Source organism: Schistocerca serialis, chromosome 3, assembly GCF_023864345.2.
Source record: "Schistocerca serialis cubense isolate TAMUIC-IGC-003099 chromosome 3, iqSchSeri2.2, whole genome shotgun sequence".
NCBI classification, from domain to species: Eukaryota; Metazoa; Arthropoda; class Insecta; order Orthoptera; family Acrididae; genus Schistocerca; species Schistocerca serialis.
The window spans coordinates 72,451,638-72,470,028 of NC_064640.1; positions in this window are offsets into that span (position 1 = coordinate 72,451,638).

Consider the following 18,391-nt stretch of genomic DNA (forward strand, 5'->3'; position numbering starts at 1 on the left):
GAGCGGAGATTATCTCTGACCCAGCCGGGAATTGAACCCGGACCCTTGGGATTAACATTCCGTCGCGCTGACCAATCAGCTACCGAGGGCGGACTGTCCCGACCATTGAGTCTCAGCTATTGTCCGTCCCCCTTGCTTTCGCGCTTTCCATCCGTACTAGCATGTCATGGAGCAGCTCAGCATGGAGGTTACATGCTATCGATATATAGTGCAAGGCTCGAAAAATAACGTAACTAGGAGGTGTGATACTGCCCTATTTGTGCTTCTCAATTATGGATCGGTTCAATGGGTTGTATCATTAAAGCGTAGAATTTATACTCGAAATTTCGGGGAACATTCTCAGGTTCACATGAAGAAAGCGAGTCGGATAACATACTCCGCCTGAGAACGTTCTCAGCGTTAGTAAAAGGGTGGGGGAAGCTGCTCAAAACAAAGAACATACTCCGGTTTCGTATGAATGAAACTATAAGAGCATTTCACAAGCGGAGAGCATTCTACTGTACTACTGTATTTTTTTTTTAATGAGCTCTGTAGCATACTCCGAGCTGAGTAAGTTCTGTTGAGGCTACGTTTTACCGACTTTTTTGAAGCAATGGAAGAACTTTTGTTGCTTGGAAGGCGAAAAGGATGTCCATAACCCAAAGAAATACTGAAAATAGGTACTGTAGAAGTTTATATGGGTTTAATAATACACTACTGGCCATTAAAGTTGCTACACCAAGAAGAAATGCAGATGATAAACGGGTATTCATTGGACAAATATATTCTACTAGAACTGACATGTGATTACATTTTCACGCAATTTGGGTGCATAGATCCTGAGAAATCAGTACCCAGAACAACCACCTCTGGGCGTAATAACGGCCTTGATACGCCTGGACATTGAGTGAAACAACGCTTGGATGGCGTGTACAGGTACAGCTGCCCATGCAGCTTCAACACGATACCACAGTTCATGAAGAGTAGTGACTGGCTTATTGTGACGAGCCAGTTGCTTGGTAACCATTGACCAGACGTTTTCAGTTGGTGAGAGATTTGGAGAATGTGCTGGCCAGGGCAGCAGTCGAACATTTTCTATATCCAGAAAGGCCCGTACAGGACCTTCAACATGCGGTCGTGCATTATCCTGCTGAAATGTAGGGTTTCACAGGGATCGAATGAAGGGTAGAGCCACGGGTCGTAACAAATCTGAAATGTAACGTCCACTATTCAAAGTGCCGTCAGTGTGAACAAGAGGTGACCGAGACGTGTAACCAATGGCACCCCATACCATCACGCCGGGTGATACGCCAGTATGGCGATGACGAATACACGCTTCCAATGTGCGTTCACCGCTATGTCGCCAAACACGGATGCTGTAACCAGAACCTGGATTCATTTGAAAACATGACCTTTTGCTATTCGTGCACCCAGGTTCGTCGTTGAGTACACCATCGCAGGCACTCCTGCCTGTGATGCAGCGTCAAGGGTAACCGCAGCCATTTTCTCCGAAGTGATAGTCCATGCAGCTGCAAACATCGTCGAACTGTTCGTGCAGATGGTTGTTGTCTTGCAAACGTCCCCATCAGGGATCGAGACGTGTTTGCACTATCCGTTACAGCCATGCGGATAAGATGCCTGTCATCTCGACTGCTAGTGATACGAAGCCGTTGGGATCCAACACGGCGTTCCGTATTACCCTCCTGAACCCAATGATTCCATATTCAGCTAACAGTCATTGGATCTCTACCAACGCGAGCAGCAATGTCACGATACGATAAACCGCAATCCCGATAGGCAACAATCCGACGTTTATCAAAGTCGGAAACGTGATGGTACGCATTTCTTCTCCTTACACGAGGCATCGCAACAACGTTTCACCAGGCAACGCCGGTCAACTGCTGTTTGTGTATGAGAAATCAGTTGGAAACTTTCCTCATGTCCGCACGTCGTGGGTGTCGCCACCGGCGCCAACCTTGTGTTAATGCTCTGAAAAGCTAATCATTTGCATATCACAGCATCTTCTTCCTGCCGGTTAAATTTCGTGTCTGTAACAAATCATCTTCGTGGTGTAACAATTTTGATGGCCAGTAGTGTAAAAACATTATTTGTCTGGCGAACTTCCTACGGGAAAATCATGAAAGAAGAGGGAGCGACCTTTCAAAGGAAGTGAAAATTAAGAGATTTTTGATGCTATGAAGCATACCCAAGTATTCAGACTGATCTACGAGAAGACTTAGGTAAACACCAAACAACTGTGTCATTGACATTTACAGATGTTCATCGTCATGTCTTCTCACAGCATAAATCTTATACTTTGTTACATTAGAAATAAGTAGGCGGATCAGAAAAATTAATAACTGGCTTATTACAAACGTAGCAATCTGTTCTCGCAACTAACCGCACGGGTGCGCACTTAACGTACTGGATATGCGAGCAGACCATTATGCGTCGTGATTAACCAAAGCCGGCCGCTGTGGCCGAGCGGTCTAGGAGCTTCAGTCCGGAACCGCGCTGCTGCTACGGTCGCAGGTTCGAATCCTGCCTCGGGCATGGATATATGTGATGTCCTGAGGTTAATTAGGTTAAAGTAGTTCTAAGTCTAGGGGACTGATGACCTCAGATGTTAAGTCCCATAGTCCTTAGAGCCATTTGAACCATTTGATTAACCAAAATTGTCACGTGTTAGAAAACTGTACAGAGTTCTGGTTTGGAGTAGATGAAAATGAAAAGAGTTTCCCGCACATGGAAAATGCGGTAACATCGCTAGAAAATGCATTTTCGTAAAATGGAAACATAGTGCAGTTCTTCCAGGACACACTGACACCTGCTCCATATTCCTACACTGAATAGTTTCCTTGTTTGAGCGAGCTGAATGAAATGTAACATTACGCGCGTGCGTTCTGTGCCGGACACAGCAGACGACACACACCAATAGCCTTTTCGGGGGGGGGGGGGGGGGGGGGGGGGGTGTAGTGAGAAGGAACACCCTCGACGCTGAATATACTTCGAGTTTTTTGTTCATACGAAATTGCGAACTTTCTCGGAGAATGTTCTTTTGCTCTGGGAATCTTCTCCAGATGATGTTCTCTTTTTTATTCATACGAGGCAATGGAGCAAGGTGTTACGAGCAGCGCTTTGCCTTCTACAACATAAAACACTCGCGTGTCCCAGATACCGGCTGTGACACACAGTAAGAGTCGGACCTAGTTCCATGCGTCTACTTCAAGTAATAGCTTCACAAACTTATATACATACCCGGGAATTAGTTTGCGGTGCAGCAGCACCGGATTTATCTGCGTTAGTGTGGAAGACTGCAGTGAGAACAATATATTGATGTAGCACGACACTACCGAGCATTACTCCTTGTCAGTGTAGTATTGAAGCCTACTTATCAATAACATTACTATAATTCTATATAACTGAGCACCAACTGAGCACCACTGGAGAACCTACATCATTCAAAGTTATGAAGAGCTCAATTAATAAGTGTAAATAAACTTATTAATGTCTTGTCTTTTGTTGATGTCTGATTGTGTTTATTGACACCTACACGGAAAGACATGTGAAAAGGAATCACCTGTTGCAGTGCATTCACAGGAGGAGTTTGATCGTATATTTAATACTTATTCAGTAATTAGCCATAGAAACATTCGACAAAAGCGTTTAAATTGCAGGGAAATAACACTTCAACTGCTTATTTGTTAATTTAAGAAGCTTGAATTATTTATTGCTTGAATACATAACAGCACTACCTGCTGATTCTCTACAATAATGTACCTTACTCCTTTCAGATTTATAGATCTTATACAGCATTGTGGAAAGTGCAGTCCCACGAGTATAGGAACAGTATGTTGTCTGTATACATAAGGTGTAGTGAGGTTCCCGATTCGTTGAAAGATTCCTCATTCATTCAGACAGCCATCTGGCTCTGCTGCAAGTTCTCTTACCAAGTTAATGTAGCTGTGCATAGAACACCTTCCAAGCCGCTTTTCGCCCATCGTCTCTCCCTGTTGGTTTTCTTTTCGCAGCACACAGCGATTGCAATCGCAGTACATGCAAGTTCTACATCAACAAGCGCCGACATGTTCGCTACAAAGACGGAGTTCTAACTGATGCGTTTCAGGCATAAACATTGCGCAATAATATTGTGCCGTTCTTGGCCTCGCACTTTCGTGCAAAATATTTTGCCGATCTTCTTTTGCCTCTTCTACAATTTTCTTCCATCTGTCTCGGTCCTTTGCCAATACTCTCCAGTTTCTATAGCCCATCTTCCTAAGATCTTCGATTACTCCATCTTCCCATCTGGCTCTTGGTCGACCACGTCCTCTCCGCCCTCCTGGCTTTCCTTGTAATATTCTTTTTGGTACTTCTCTATCATTCATGCGAGCCACATGTCCCGCCCACCTCAGTCAGGATTATTTCACTATCTTTCTGATGGGTTGTTCTTTGTATATGGTATACTACTCATGGTTGTATCTCCTCCTACATCTTCCTCTTTCACAGACTGGGCCGATAATTCGTCTAAGTACCTTTCTTTCAAATGCATACAGTGTTTCAATATCTTTAGGTGTTAATGTCCAGGCTTCAGATGAATATGTAAGCACTGGTCTATAAGTGATTTATACATAGTTAATTTCGTGGTACGAGTCAGGAGCCTTGAGGATAGAAGTCTTGTTAGGGCAAAATAGGCTCTGTTGGCCAGTATTAATCTCTGCTTAATTTCAAAGGAGGTATCATTTAGATGTGTAACTGCCGAGCCCAGATACTTGAAATGTTCAACTCTCTCAAATGTATAATTGCCCATTGTTATTGCATTTGGCATATTTTCTCTATGTGCTTTTCCAGCTGCCATATATTTTGTTTTTTGTTAATTAATAATTAACCCCATGTTCCTACTGGCCTGTTCAAGAGCTGTAAATGTCTCTTCCATTGCTTTTTGGGTTCTCGCTATTATATCTATGTCATCTGCATAGGCCAGTATCTGCACCGATTTATAGAAGATCGTTCCTCTGATCAGAAGGTTTGCGTTTCTCATCACCTTCTCCAGGGCAGCATTGTAGAGAAGGCATGCAAATGCATCCCCTTGTTGCACTCTATTTTTATCACTCAATATGTTGGACATCATTTCTCCTATTCTTACACTATGTTGTGTTTGTCATTCTCAGCAGCCTTACCAACTTTCTAGAGATTCCCAGTTCATCTAGAGCTTGATTTAACTGCTCTCTATTTATGCTATCATAAGCTGCTTTGAAATCTATAAAGAGGTGATGCACACCAACTCCGTATTCGTTTGGTTTTTCCAGGATTTGTCTTAAGGTGAATATTTGATCTATGGTTGACTTCCCAGGAAGGAATTGCATATGTACGGCCCCTTCTCCCTCTGTATGATTGGGAGTATTCTGTCGAATAGTATATTAGAGAGTATTTTATATCCTAAATTAAGTAGTGTGATCCCTCTGTAATTGACACACTCCATCTTATCTCCTTTCTTATATATGGGGCATATGATACCCCCTTTCCATTGTTGGGGCATTTTCTCCTCTTCCCATATTCTGGTGACCATTTTCAGAAGACTTTGTTCTAGCTCTCTGCCCCCTTGCTTAAACAGTTCTGCTGGAATACCATCTGTCCCCGCTGGCTTGTTGTTTTTCAATTTCTTCATGGCAGATTTCACTTCTTCTATATTTGGTAGGGTAGTGTTGTTGTCTGGGTCCTCTTCCCCATTCGTGTCTGTTGGGTTCTCTGGTATAGTTATTCTATGGTTGAGGAGACTATCAAAACACCTGCGCCATCTTTCGCATATTCCCTTCACTTCACTTATTATATTCCCTGTCTCATCTTTTATTAAGCTTGTTTTGCAACCAAAAGGCTTCCGTGGTGCATTCACCTCTCTATAGAATTTTCTTATTTCATTTTTGATTCTCATGAGATCTAGTTTTTTGACACTTGATATCATCCATTCTCTCTTTTTTCTTTGGTGAGTCCTCTTTTCAATCTTCCGTTTTTCTTTGTATTCTTCTACTATCCTCCTCATAAAGTGTGATCGCAGTGTCCTCCTACATGCTTTGTTCTTTTCTTCAGTTACTATTTCGCATTCAGTATCAAACCATGATGGTCTTACTTGTCTTGTCCCAATTCCAAGTGTCTCTCTTGCCGATGTCTCCACCATCGTTTTTATCGCTTCCCACTGATCTTCAGTATTGTTATATTCTCCTGCATTTTCCAGAATCCGAGTTATCTTTTCCTGATACTGTTCTCTTACTTCCACTGATTCTAAAGTTGTTATATTATATTTCTGTGCCCTGGGTTGGTCTCCTTTCGCTACATTAGATATCCTTGCCCTCACCCGTGCCCATACCACAAAATGATCTGTATCTATGTTTGGGCCTCTGAGACTCCTCACGTCCAATAGGTCCGATTTGTGTCTCAGATCTATCAACATATGGTCGATATGGCTTACTGTGTTTCCATCCGGTGAGTTCCATGTTCTCTTATGAACTTCTTTATGTGGGAACAGGGTTTATCCTATTACCGTATTTCTAGGTGCTGCGAACAGTATAAGCCTTGTTCCGTTATCATTGCTTGTTGCGTGTTTGCTATGGGGGCCAATTATTGGTCTATAAATCTGTTCTTTCCCCACCTGAGCTTTTAGGTCTCCAGCTATTATTTTAATATCATACCCTGGGCACTCAGCATATACTCTTTCCAAAGATTCATAGCATACTTCTTTCTCTTCTTCTTCGGATTCTTCTGTTGGTGCATGTGCATCAATTATGGAGCAGGTAAAGAATTTCCTCTTTATCCTGAGTGTTGATAATCTTGGACTAATGGGTGTAAACCCTATTACCAAATGCTTTAATTGATGATGTACAACAAATTCTGTCCGCAGCTGGTGATTTCTTTCACTGCAGCTATTGAATATATTCGCCTCTTTCTTTTCTAAAACTCCACTCCCTGTCCATGTAATTTCTTGTAGTGCAATTATGCTTTGCTTCAGACTCATTATTTGATCCAGCATTACTATGTGTGCTCCTGGTCGATATAGGGATCTCACATTCCAAGAACCAATATATAGATCTGATCTATGCCTTATATTTCTCTTCTTCCTAATTTCCCCTCCTTCATTTACTTGTATTCCATCCTCTTTGTCCTTTTCCATGCCAAGTCCGTCTTCCTTCATCCGTCCGACTTAACTTTGTAGAAGTTTTGCAACAGTTGTTTTTTTACACAGCGGGCTGTAAACCCTGCGTCCAACCCCTACCAGGGGACAGGTGATTTTTAATCAGGGTTTTCTTCCATTAACCTTTGGAGACCCAACTCCCAACTGCAAGGCAGCAGTTATTGTTTTGCTCGTTTTGGTCCGCCCCAGGTATTTTATTTCCCCAGTGTCCACCATATCTGGTGAACATTCCCCAATCCGCCACCTGGGGAGGTGCCCGATGGGAGACTAGCAACTCCACATGGGATTGAACCAATATTGTTGCTCAATAAATACTGAGTGTTTGAGGACCACTTAGAAGTTGTACCTTGGGTAACACACAATACAATCGATTGATGGATCGGTTATTCCCACATTTTTTAAATTATTGTTATCCTGTTTGCTCTTATCTTGCCCATTAAAGGATGATAAGCAGCTTCTTCCTTATCCCTACTGATCGATTCCTCTATACTTTGCTCTCAAATTTCCACAGGAATATGTGAATTTTATTTATCAGTAAACTCAGCAATGAACTCTGTAGAGTAATCAGGCATATCGGCCATTTTAAAATTCAGTGTACACGAAAAGAAAAGAAGCACCATACTGAACAAATAGTTGACTCACTCGTATATGTGTGCCATTTTTGTGGCGATTTCCTGTCTACATGGTACGATTTGTGTGTGCAGATGTGTTTTGCATGTGCACTTATTTCCTAAGCAGTAAAATCTTTCCTGGCAAAAAAAGCGTGTTCCAAAAGTGATGGTCAATAATTCACACATGGAAAGTAGAGGCCAAAAGTAGCTAAAAAGCTCCAATAAACATGGGTCCACAAATCAACCGTTGCTGAGGTATCACATTAATTCGAATTGAGAACCAACTGTAAACGCCCCTGCATACCGCGGTATTTACGTTGGTATCTCTAGGTTTGCGATCGACAGTCTGTTGGTTTACGCATGTGCAACTACTTCCGTTTCCCTTCTGTGCACTATGCCGTTCCGGCCTCACAATCAGTTACGAAATTCAAGGCACCATGGACACAGGTTACACAATGAAGAGTACGCTGGCATGCACTTCATGTATGGCAAAGCGAAAGGCAATACCCTTGAGGCTGCACGATTATATGAAGAAGCCTTTCCCCTCCATAGGCAGCCCGACAGGCGTTCATTTAGCCGGTTATACCAGCACCTTAGAGAAACTGAGCGTTTCACACACCATGTACGAGAAGGTCGAGCCAGATCCATAACACCCGTTGAGGAAAGGGTGTTACGCATTGTACACGAACGTCCGAGTATTTCAACAAGGATTATTCATACCCAAGAGCGTTGCTGAGTCATAGTAGTGTGTGGCGTATTTTACATCGGCTAGTACTCTATCCATATCTTCGGCAGCGAGTGCAAATCCTCAAAAATGCAGACATTCCTCCTTGAGAGAATTTCTTCCAATGGGTGCAACAAAAATTACCCTAAATCCGCTGTTTGTGAGCAGTATTCTGTTCATGGATGAGGCTAGATTTACCTGTGACGGTATTTTTAACTACGATAATTGTCACATTTTGGCTGATGTCAATCCTACTGCAACACACGTATCACGACATAAGCAGCGTTATTCGTTGACCGTCTACGCAGGACTGCTCGGAGACCACATGACTGGACCACAGTTCCTACCACAGAGACTAACCAGACAGCATTACCTGCAGTTCATGATGATGTCCAATTGAACCAACGCCAGAACATGTGGTTCACACGTAATGGCGTTCCAGCTCATTTTCATTTATGAGTGCATCGGCTTGTAATTCGGATGTATGGTCTACATTGGATAGACAGAGGAGGGCGTGTGCCATGGTCTCTGAGGTCTCCGGATTTAAATCCCATGAAATTCTGTGTGTGTGTGGTCACGTCAGAAGCCTGGTCTACGCTACTGAGGTGAACTCTATTGAGCACTTACGCTTGCGGATTTAAGTAGCTTCCATAATTTACAGAATTCCCTAGGACCATCTGAGAGGATTCGCAACTCATTTCAGAGACGAGTTCGATGTTGCCTTCAGATGCATGGGCAACATTTTGAACACCCGCTTTAACGTTTAGAGATGTCATGCATTCCTAGACACTGATGAACTGCAACAGAAAATGTGTTGTTTCTCGGCAACGCTTGATCTGTGGACCCTTGTTCGTTGGAGCTTTTTAACTACTTTTGGCTTGTACTTTCCACATGCAAATTATTGACCATCCCTTCTGAAACACCCTGTATAGTCACTATTGCTATGGGGAAAAGAGCAAAACCCGTTGAAACCAGAGATATAGAATACTTCTTTGGGTGAAATCATGAAGGTAAGAATAACTGAAACTCAATTTTGCTCATAGAGTAGAAATATTACAAAATGCTGTTCTGAATATATAGATTTCCAACAGAAATTTAATCTATCCTCTTAGGCTACTGGGTAATGACATCTTCGGAAATTGGACGTATTTGGAAATAAATAGCCAAAAATTTGTGACTAGCGAGAAATGTAAATGTCATTGCTGCTCGTTTCCTGGCAGGATTTTAAGTTGTTTGTTTAGGTTCATGCCACGACTGTACCCTCAGAAATCGCGACGTACTAGGAAAAACCGGCTAAATATTTGTGACAAGCAAGAACAGGAATTTCATTACTGGTCGTCTCACCTGCAGCAGTTTCGTCCTTTGTTTCCTAATAAGAAAAAAGTAAAAAATTCGAAGAAATTGATTTCTGGGAGAGCACGCTTTCACGAGGTGTGGCTATAAAATAACGTGACTACTGCTGTAAAACATGCCTATTTAGCTACTGTCGTCCTCAATATATTGCCCTCCTCTATCCCTATAACGCTACATGCGAATTTTCCATTGGTGGCAACAGTGGTAGAAGCCTTCCTCTGCGATATCCTTGATGTTGCGTGCCGCTTTTTCTTTCACTGCTTCAACGGACTGAAATCTTGTTCTTTTTAATGCAGATTTGATGTTGGGGAATGAATAAAACTCACATGATGCTAGGTCAGGTTAACAAGGTGGGTAGTGTAACACTGGGATAGAATGAAATTTTCACTCTTACAGCGGAGTGTGCGCTGATATGAAACTTCCTGGAAGATTAAAACTATGTGCCGGTTCGAGCCTCGAACTCGGGACCTTTGCCTTTCACGGGCAAGTGCTCTACCAACTGAGCTACCCAAGCACGACTCACGCCTCGTCCTCACAGCTTTACTTCTGCCAGTACTTCGTCTCCTACCTTCCAAACTTCACAGAAGCTCTCCTGCGAACCTTGCAGAACTAGCACTCCTGGAAGAAAGGACATGTGGGACAGCCTGGGAGATGTTTCTAGAATGAAATTTTCACTCTACAGCGGAGTGTGCGCTGATATGAAGCTTCCTGGGAGATTAAAGCTATGTGCCGGACCAAGACTCGAACTCGGGACCTTTGCCTTTCGCGGGCAACTAAGCTACCCAAGCACGACTCATGCCCCGTCCTCACAGCTTTAATTCCGCCCGCGAAAGGCAAAGGTCCCGAGTTCAAGTCTCGGTCAGGCACATAGCTTTAATCTGCCAGGAAGTAACACTTCACTAGAAACCTCTTAACAGACAATGTTGTGAGGTGGTGCGTTGTCTTGATGCAGAACCCGGAATTTGGTTTTAAACACTTTGGGCCTTATTTTTTTGCAGACTTGAGCGAGAACCTTAAGGCAACTGATTAATAGTCCATAACCCAGAAAAAACAATCATCATCGTTTTGAATCTAGATTTGCTCCTTCGAACTTTTTTTGCTCTCCGTGAAATTGGGTCTTCCAATGCATGTACTGGAGATTATATTCTGAATCAGAAATGAAAAATCTGTGTTCGTCTCACATTATTACCTTTTCCAAGAAATTAGGATCACTTTCAATGGTATTCAAAGTGTCAGTACAACCATTTTCACAAGCTTCTTTTTGTCCGCTCGTGAGAATTTTCGGCACCAGCTTTGCACACACTTTTCTCGCATTACACTAGTATCATTAGTGGGAAAGAATTTTATGCTCAGGATTTAAGAACTCCTGTGTTTTGCAGTGCGAGATTTTGAAAATTATGCTCAAATTTCTAAAGTGAATTTCCGCAGTCATGAATTTCTTACATGTGTGTCGCCCAACACAATCCTTACAACTACACTAGTGTTTCCATTTGGTTGGGTTGCAAATGCTATTTAGCGATTTTCGAGATGGTGACAAATTAAATTATTCATACGAGAGCAGCGCACATTTTAGCTGACGAGCATAGAGTGATATTGACGAAGATAAAACTGACCCACAGATGTTGGGTAAGGAAATGGGCATCTCATAGGAATCATTTACGAACATCAAATTACTAATAATGGAGTTATCCGCCGAGGACGACGTTTTGTTCGAAAATCATTTTCGAATGAGTAAAATCCATTTAGCAATGGTAATATTTACACTCAAATATAAAAGAAAACAAATATTATCATTATTATGAAATATTTACAGTATTGACAGTTCTGCAGTAATATGAACCTCAGAAAGTACACAGATTCAGTTTCAATATTTCTTAAACCATCTGAACACTCCAAATAATGATATGTTACTCTCTTATAAAAAAGTGATTATAAAGAGTTGCTGAATGCTATAATTATTCTCCAATCGCACTATTTAAGAACATTTTGCCACTTTAGAAAGTATTTATTTATTTAATTGAAGACAAAGCCCATTATTATGGCATCAAGCTAACTTTCCATGTACATTAACAAACGTTTCTCGATGTGTGCTGTCTAACAAACCAGTGCAGTATGAGAGCAGATCCACCTCTGGCAGTTGCTGATGCTCATAGGTGATGATGGGGGAAGCGACATCGTGCAAGAAATGAAAATGCCTTTCAACTTTCATAACTTATGTATAAGCTGGCATAACAATTTGCAAGTAGAGTGTTTCCACATGTAGGCTGACTTACTGAGTGGGGATGGTAGTGGGGGTTGGGGGGGGGGGGGGCTAAAAAAGAGTGATGTCTGTGGAAAACCACTTAACTCCATCTTCCAGCAGGTTTGTGCAGGTTTCAATCTGCACTTGTCATCTCTCTGCAAACAAATCGTGTTGTGTTGAAAGCAAATTTGTGCAGACATAGGATTTGCATAACCTGATAAATTCGGGATGTGAGCAAATTTGCCCAAATCTGTGGGCAGAAAAATAATAGCCTACCCTACAGTAGCCAGAGCATTCAATATGATAACACTATGCAATTGTTAAATAGACGGTCGGACTTCCAAAATGGGTATCACTAATACATACAATTGTGCTTTTAGCATAATGCACAAAAGAAGAAATCACTGATATATTATCATTGGAATATATACAAATGTAATTTAATAAGTGTCGGAAACCATGAAATATGAAAATGGAACATTGTGCACAATGCAAAAACCTAGTACTGTATATGACAGAACTCGTCAGTAGCTCAAACATAAATGTAATGCAATGATTACATGTGACCCACAGTCAATCAGCATTGCTATTCCCATTTGAATGGATGGGAATGGAATTTTAACAAATGACAGAAATTACAGTACATGAGAACCAAACATTGTGGAGCTGTCAGTTCCACTGCAACAAATGTAAAGGTGTTGATTAGATTAGATTAGATTTACTTTCATTCCAGTTGATCCATAGTGAGGAGGTCCTCCAGGATGTAGAACATGTCAGAAAAACAACAATACATGACAAATATTTACAACTCAAACAAATAAGAAAATGTACCATTCCACAGGTCCCAAGTGGAATGATTGTCATTTCTTAATGAACGCTATATGAAAGAATCATTGTACAAATACTAATGCGTTGGCCCTGTGTGCCTCGGTCGTATGCAGTCCTGATTGTGGCGCTCACCTGCACGGCGCCAAACACGATTACGACCATCATTGGCACCAAGGCAGAAGCGACTCTCATCGCTGAAGACGACACGTCTCCATTCGTCCCTCCATTCACGCCTGTCGCGACACCACTGGAGGCGGGCTGCACGATGTTGGGGCGTGAGCGGAAGACGGCCTAACGGTGTGCGGGACCGTAGCCCAGCTTCATGGAGACGGTTGCGAATGGTCCTCGCCGATACCCCAGGAGCAACAGTGTCCCTAATTTGCTGGGAAGTGGCGGTGCGGTCCCCTACGGCACTGCGTAGGATCCTACGGTCTTGGCGTGCATCCGTGCGTCGCTGCGGTCCGGTCCCAGGTCGACGGGCACGTACACCTTCCGCCGACCACTGGCGACAACATCGATGTACTGTGGAGACCTCACGCCCCACGTGTTGAGCAATTCGGCGGTACGTCCACCCGGCCTCCCGCATGCCCACTATACGCCCTCGCTCAAAGTCCGTCAACTGCACATACGGTTCACGTCCACGCTGTCACGGCATGCTACCACTGTTAAAGACAGCGATGGAGCTCCGTATGCCACGGCAAACTGGCTGACACTGACGGCGGCGGTGCACAAATGCTGCGCAGCTAGCGCCATTCGACGGCCAACACCGCGGTTCCTGGTGTGTCCGCTGTGCCGTGCGTGTGATCATTGCTTGTACAGCCCTCTCGCAGTGTCCGGAGCAAGTATGATGGGTCTGACACACCGGTGTCAATGTGTTCTTTTTTCCATTTCCAGGAGTGTATAAAAATGCAGAAAGCAGGAAACATGAACAATTGTTGTTTATGTTCTCTTCATCAAAATGTTTCATATAGTCCATGGACCCAAGAAAATTATCCAGCTTTTCCTCAGAATTGCTCCCTGCATGTCCATACCTGCTGAGAACTGGAATTAAATGATGTAGCTCTTAGTGCCACTGTAACGACAACTCTTTGCATATCCTGGGACGACATATGTGTATGGCATCTGAAAAATGTTGTTTAATTGATTATAATACACATTTGCTATATGTAACAAAACTTTTTTCTAACATGTTACACCTATGCAGTTTATTACATGTCTTCACACTCTTATGGTGTATTTTAATATCGTTTATATAATTAAAAGAGTAGAACATTCGCCTTTACAGACAGAGCAGCGGTCTTTCAATTTCTATGGGGATCATTTTATCAGATGTTGCACATTTTACAACAGTTGAAATCAAAATAATCATAATTCATATTTCCCTGAATGCAGAACTTCATCATTGGTAGGTCATCTCCAGAGTTTCGTCCTTTCTTATGACTCCAGCTAATGTAGTGGCACAAATTATTTCTGCACACACAAATTGTATCATGTGAACAGAAAATAACCTCAATTTTGGCGATCGAAACGTCATTGAATCTGCTGTTTGTTCAATCTATCATATCTCGATATCTCGTCCTTGTGTACACAGTGAATTCTAAGATCGTTGATATGCATCAGTGCTTTGGGAGTTCTTTACTGAATTTATTGAAATATATAGAAGTGACACACGTTGGTGTAAACGGATTACAGCGATCGAGATAACAAGGCAGCAGCTTATAACTCTTTAATAGAAAAAACAAGAACAGTTTACCCTACAAGGAAATTGTAATTTTAAAAAATCGTTGTGGACTTAAGTAAACTTAAGCAAAATTATTAGTACTGCCTGGTTTGCATTTAGAAATCTCTCTCAGTACATCCACCTGAATAACAGATTATTGGCATACTTTCACTGTCCTATGCTGAAATCTAGTATGGGAGCATAGATAAAATAAGAAAAAGTGTTTAATTAGATTAGATGTACTTCCATTCCAATTGATCCATAGTGAGGTGGTCCTCCTGGATGTAAAACATGTCAGAAAAACAATAATACATGACAAATATTTACAACTCAAACAAATAAGCTAATGTACCTTCCACAGGTCCCAAGTGGAATGATCGTCATTTTTTTAACGAACACTATATGAAAGAATCATTTTACAAACACTAACGCACCGAATTCAAAATAAAAAAAGTTTTTTTTTAATTTGTAAGGTAATAAACATGTAATAAAACTTCTATAATACTTGTTTACAATGAACACATTACTGCTCTGAAATTGTGCAGAAGTTATATATATATAGCACAGTTGGATCTACTGAGAAATTCATCAATGGAGTACAAGAAGTTGGTCACCAATAAATCCTTTAGGCATCTCTTAAACTGAATTTCATTGGTTGTTTTTATGGCTGCTGCCAAGTTATTGAAAATGTGTTTACCTGAATAATGTACACCTTTTTGTACCAGAGTAAGTGACTTTAGAGCCTTGTGAAGATTATTCTTGTTTCTAGTATTGTTTCTAGTATTGATTCCATGAATTGAGCTGTTGGTTTGAAAAAGTGATATATTTTTAATGATAAATTTCACTAAAGAATAAATACACTCCTGGAAATGGAAAAAAGAACACATTGACACCGGTGTGTCAGACCCACCATACTTGCTCCGGACACTGCGAGAGGGCTGTACAAGCAATGATCACACGCATGGCACAGCGGACACACCAGGAACCGCGGTGTTGGCCGTCGAATGGCGCTAGCTGCGCAGCATTTGTGCACCGCCGCCGTCAGTGTCAGCCAGTTTGCCGTGGCATACGGAGCTCCATCGCTGTCTTTAACAGTGGTAGCATGCCGCGACAGCGTGGACGTGAACCGTATGTGCAGTTGACGGACTTTGAGCGAGGGCGTATAGTGGGCATGCGGGAGGCCGGGTGGACGTACCGCCGAATTGCTCAACACGTGGGGCGTGAGGTCTCCACAGTACATCGATGTTGTCGCCAGTGGTCGGCGGAAGGTGTACGTGCCCGTCGACCTGGGACCGGACCGCAGCGACGCACGGATGCACGCCAAGACCGTAGGATCCTACGCAGTGCCGTAGGGGACCGCACCGCCACTTCCCAGCAAATTAGGGACACTGTTGCTCCTGGGGTATCGGCGAGGACCATTCGCAACCGTCTCCATGAAGCTGGGCTACGGTCCCGCACACCGTTAGGCCGTCTTCCGCTCACGCCCCAACATTGTGCAGCCCGCCTCCAGTGGTGTTGCGACAGGCGTGAATGGAGGGACGAATGGAGACGTGTCGTCTTCAGCGATGAGAGTCGCTTCTGCCTTGGTGCCAATGATGGTCGTAATCGTGTTTGGCGCCGTGCAGGTGAGCGCCACAATCAGGACTGCATACGACCGAAGCACACAGGGCCAACACCCGGCATCATGGTGTGGGGAGCGATCTCCTACACTGGCCGTACACCACTGGTGATCGTCGAGGGGACACTGAATAGTGCACGGTACATCCAAACCATCATCGAACCCATCGTTCTACCATTCCTAGACCGGCAAGGAAACTTGCTGTTCCAACAGGACAATGCACGTCCGCATGTATCCCGTGCCACCCAACGTGCTCTAGAAGGTGTAAGTCAACTACCCTGGCCAGCAAGATCTCCGGATCTGTACCCCATTGAGCATGTTTGGGACTGGATGAAGCGTCGTCTCACGCGGTCTGCACGTCCAGCACGAACGCTGGTCCAACTGAGGCGCCAGGTGGAAATGGCATGGCAAGCCTTTCCACAGGACTACATCCAGCATCTCTACGATCATCTCCATGGGAGAATAGCAGCCTGCATTGCTGCGAAAGGTGGATATACACTGTACTAGCGCCGACATTGTGCATGCTCTGTTGCCTGTGTCTATGTGCCTGTGGTTCTGTCAGTGTGATCATGTGATGTATCTGACCCCAGGAATGTGTCAATAAAGTTTCCCCTTCCTGGGACAATGAATTCTCGGTGTTCTTATTTCAATTTCCAGGAGTGTATATTGGGAAGCAGTAGTTACTATCCCTAGGTCCCTAAACAGGCTTCTGCGGGATGTTATTGAGTTCACACCACTTATAACTCTTACTGCACGTTTTTGTGCCCAGAAAACTTTAGCTTAGCTTGATGAATTGCCCCAAAAAATAATCCCATATCACATTATGGAATGAAAGTAAGCATAGTATGCCAGCTTTTTCATTTTTATATCCCCTATGTCTGATACAATTCGAATTGAAAATAGAGATTTGTTAAGACGCTTCAGCAGTTCTGTGGTGTACTCCTCCCAGTTGAATTTAATCTTCAGCAGAATGCAGTTGGAATATTATATTAAGTTGATGAAAGTACATCTTACAGCAGTGTTTTTGAGGGCGTTTACAGAATGCAGTTGGAATATTATATTAAGTTGATGAAAGTACATCTTACAGCAGGGCAATGGGATTTGTATATGTGCATGTCAACGCGTTTCATAACTAGAGTGAATTAAAGGTAAATTCCACAATTCACTATTACAATACTAAAAGTCGAACTTTTCATATAAACTATGAATCCTAACCTAAAATTCAGAATGGGATTTTATGTTCTGATGCAAAAGGTTATAGCAGGTTTCTGGTAGATGTCAGGCAGGGAATTGAAAATCCCTGGATACTTCTATAATATATTAGAATATATGTAGTTTAAAACACGTCTCAAAATGTAAATATGAGACTTGTAACAATTAAAATCTTATGCAACTGTGATACTGTAATTCTTTTCATTAAAGTCTTCTAAAAGACGGAATACATAGTTTCGTGTGTGTTATTTCACTCAATGTGTGTTTGGACATGAGTGTCGAAATAGATAAATCCTTGTAACTTATTCCTGATGGCAGGAATTGCAATATCGCTATCAGCCATTCATATGGCGAAATTACTCTTGTCATAGAAGTATTTCCCTGTATTATGTGAGGAGTTACGAGCTTTAATAGATATTTTTATCTCTCCGTTTCTTTCGCAAATAATTTCGCCGTGCAACTCTCTAGGTAAATTATCATGTGAAAACTGCCTTCAGTAAATGAGACACGGTCTTGATTATTTAGATTGTTCTTTTTGCCTCTGACACTTTGACGTTATTAAGACTAATTACGAACACAGTTCACAGCAAAATTTTCTACGTTATCGGTTAATGTTCTGAGCTGAATATCCTTCTAGAGGATTTAGCAGCTAGACACTGAAAGTTCTTGCCTAGGCTGATAGATAGTGGGCCAACAGTAGATTGGAACCACCGAGATTTGCGGTGATTAGTGTATGCACAAACATTTGCGCAGATCACTGGGTCAAATTATTTAGTTGTGCACGGGCTTTATGTACAAATGAATTATCTTCCGAATGTGTAAATGTTTGGTAGCTTGAAAAAAAAAATCGAAACAGAAATCCAGTTAAGCCCGTATTACACGATGCGCCTAAGCTGTACAGCTATGCACCAGCGCCCCTAA